We start from the raw sequence: 3,046 nt of genomic DNA on the forward strand, positions 1-3,046 counted from the left end.
TGTTGAGAGGCTAACCGACTTACGCGCTGTCACTACTTTTTGAATTAAGGCTTCTAATTGACTGAAATCTATATCATGTGACCAATGGTTAGACGCGCAATGAGCAGCTCCATCTATCGTCATTAAAATGTGAAAACCGCCAATTTTCGACTTGAGCTTTGTTGTAAGCTAAGGGACGATTTGTGACAATAATGTTTGACGGAATCGGATGAAAATAAGTGAGAGATAAAACAAGGAACGGAAATAGATGATTCAAACAAACACTCACCGCGAGTTTCCCAGTTCTGAACACGAAAACACCAGCTCTTCGGGTACACACGACCCCAAACACCTCTGCCGGTTTATAAATGCAATGACGCCAGCGCCGATAACAAGATGTGATTTACGCGATACCTCGAGGTGATCACGAAATAAGTCCAAAACTGAAAGTAGTTACATAATTCTTATCGCGACGAAAAAACGAAAAGCGCCCACAACAATCCTTTTCTTTCTTCTGCCAGAAAACAATTGCACTCAATTTTTCGCAGTTTTTCTTTTGTTTTTGTCACATCATTAAATTAGATATTGCATAAAAATCATGCTGCATTTGCAGATTTGACGAATCCTTCGACATCTTGTAATATTTTTATTAAATTATATTGTATTATTAAGAATCACTTCTGATCTTCTGATCCCACTTCTGACACCATGTTTCATGTTATTTTGGGGTTTTTATATCAAACACTTGTCACTGTTTTATTAGTTTATTTAGACTTGATGTACAGGAGACATTTTAGAGATGCGAGCTTGCTGGCTGACAAAACACACACTGTTTTACAATAGACGACAACAATAATAGTGATGGCATTAACATCATTAACATAGTGATGTGACAGTTTTGTTCTTCTATATCAGCCATACTCACGCCAAACTTTAATATACGGCCAAGTTTCTTATGTATATCTGATAATATGTCAACATTTAATTTCTTAAATCACTCATTTTTAAATAAATATTTTATTTTGTTCATTTATTTTATTAAATTATGTAGTAGGTATATTTACTTCCCTCATAAGGACAAATGCATATCGGTAATTGTAGAGGTCACATACGACACATTTCACATATATCTTCCTATTAAAATAGTAAACAGTATATCACAAATTATCTAGCATCCGTTTTGCTGAGGTTGAAGTTGATGTACAAAATCAAAATGGATGAGGTAATATTTATGAAGTGTTGGAGCGTGTTAATAGCTCCAACCCAAAACGGGCTTTATACTTAATAAAAATTATAACTGAAAAATTAGGTAATTATTCGGAATCGCTGGACAAGGATTATATGAAATATTTTTAAATAAAACCTTCTGATTTACCTTTATTACTATAAAAGGAATCTGACTGCATTTGGGATATTTTTAATTTTAGCATTTTAATTTTTAATTACGTACATCGAAAATTCACTTTCGTTGTATGGGATGACAGCTGGAATGGTTTCTGTTGATAACATTTTCTTTTGTTGGTATTCAGGTGGCACGTTAATCAATTTGTGAGAAGAAGAAAGTTATTCAAATTTGCAGATGCCACATTTCAAACAAGAGTAAGTGACACCGAAAAAGCACGATGAGAAGTAGTTCTATTTTTGAAGCATAGACTAAAACCATTTGTCATGCATTCAGGTACAGTACTTACCAGATTAGTGCACATTATGAATACATAGAGGCATGACACACAATTTTTGAGGTACTTTTAAATATAAGGTAATTAAGCTAACCGAAACAAATATGAGGTACGTGGTAAAATATCCCAAAGTACCTATATGTAAATCCTTAGAGTAGGTACCTAGGTTATATGATTTACCAAATATTCCAAATCTTGGGTAAGCAGCCTCAACCTGTATTTGCGTATTATTGTATCTTTTGATTTGCTTTAATTTGTAACGAGGGAATCCACATACTTAATCAAAAGAGGAAAACAATAATAATAATACAGTTTGTGTGAAATATAAATATTTTTATTGGATCATAGAAATAGGCCAATTTGTTAATTATTCTTTACAAAAGATTAAATTCATTGATTTGACGTCTATAACAAATCATAGTATTGAAAATCGAAAGACTTCGTGACATGACCAGAAGAGTCCGTGACATGACCAGTGGAAGAGCTCTTGATGTTCCTAAATGTGTTGACGTTCAGGATGCCACCGTTCTCAACGGGTCAGGTTTTAAACCATGGTTGGAATGGTTGAGTGATGAGCTGTCCGGCATTCTTTAATGATGAGGTGGGCCGTGGTGAGGGGGACCGTGGGAAGGGGGTCCGTGGGAAGGAGGTCCGTGGTGAGGTGGTCCATGTTGTGGAGGTCCGTGGTGCGGGGGACCGTGGGAAGGAGGTCCGTGGTGAGGTGGTCCATGTTGTGGAGGTCCGTGATGCGGGGGCCCGTGCTGAGGTGGTCCATGGTGGGGTGGAGGGTGATGTGATCCTTCGTTACCCATCTTGTTTTTAAATATTCTGGAAATACGAGTTTGAATATTTTATCATCTTTTAAAAATAAAAGTGGCAATTTAAACATTAGCATTAATCACACTGAAACACCAAATAGATGTATTTATAATTTGTTAAGAAAAATTCATGTTCATTTAGTTTTTTTCAAAATAACAGGAAAATGTCTCTCGGAAGATAAAACAACTTTACTATCAAGCATAAATATTTAAAAACAAACACCAGCAGAACTTCCTGATTGAACTTACTAAAACATAGATAGGAATTAAAAAATATTTAGTATTTAAATGAGTAAAAGTAGCTTGTGTCACTTTCCAGTAATCCAACTATCCCTTTGCAAAAAAATTACGTCAATCAGACGCTTCGTTTCGACTTGAAAGAAACATTTATTTATCTAAAATCCATATATATAAATAAACATAATTTAGTTACATAATTTATATAAATATATATATATGTAAAAATAATGTTAATAACAATTCATAATCGAATTAGAGTGCATTCTTACCTTAAACGCCAACGATAGATTGTGAAGTCTATAAATGCAACTAGTTCAATGATTTACAAAT

At 34.3% G+C, this 3,046-nt stretch overlaps 1 long non-coding RNA gene across 1 annotated transcript; it reads right to left on the bottom strand.

The window, feature by feature from the left end:
• Positions 1-2,106: 2,106 nt before the first annotated feature.
• LOC149417782 (uncharacterized) lies at positions 2,107-3,046 on the bottom strand. Its single transcript, XR_016303117.1, has 2 exons — positions 2,986-3,046; positions 2,107-2,486 (listed from the first exon to the last, which is right to left on the bottom strand). It is a non-coding gene; the product is annotated as an uncharacterized LOC149417782 (long non-coding RNA).

This window comes from Hesperophylax consimilis, chromosome 14, assembly GCF_061612785.1.
Source record: "Hesperophylax consimilis isolate HC1 chromosome 14, BYU_Hcon_1.0, whole genome shotgun sequence".
NCBI classification, from domain to species: Eukaryota; Metazoa; Arthropoda; class Insecta; order Trichoptera; family Limnephilidae; genus Hesperophylax; species Hesperophylax consimilis.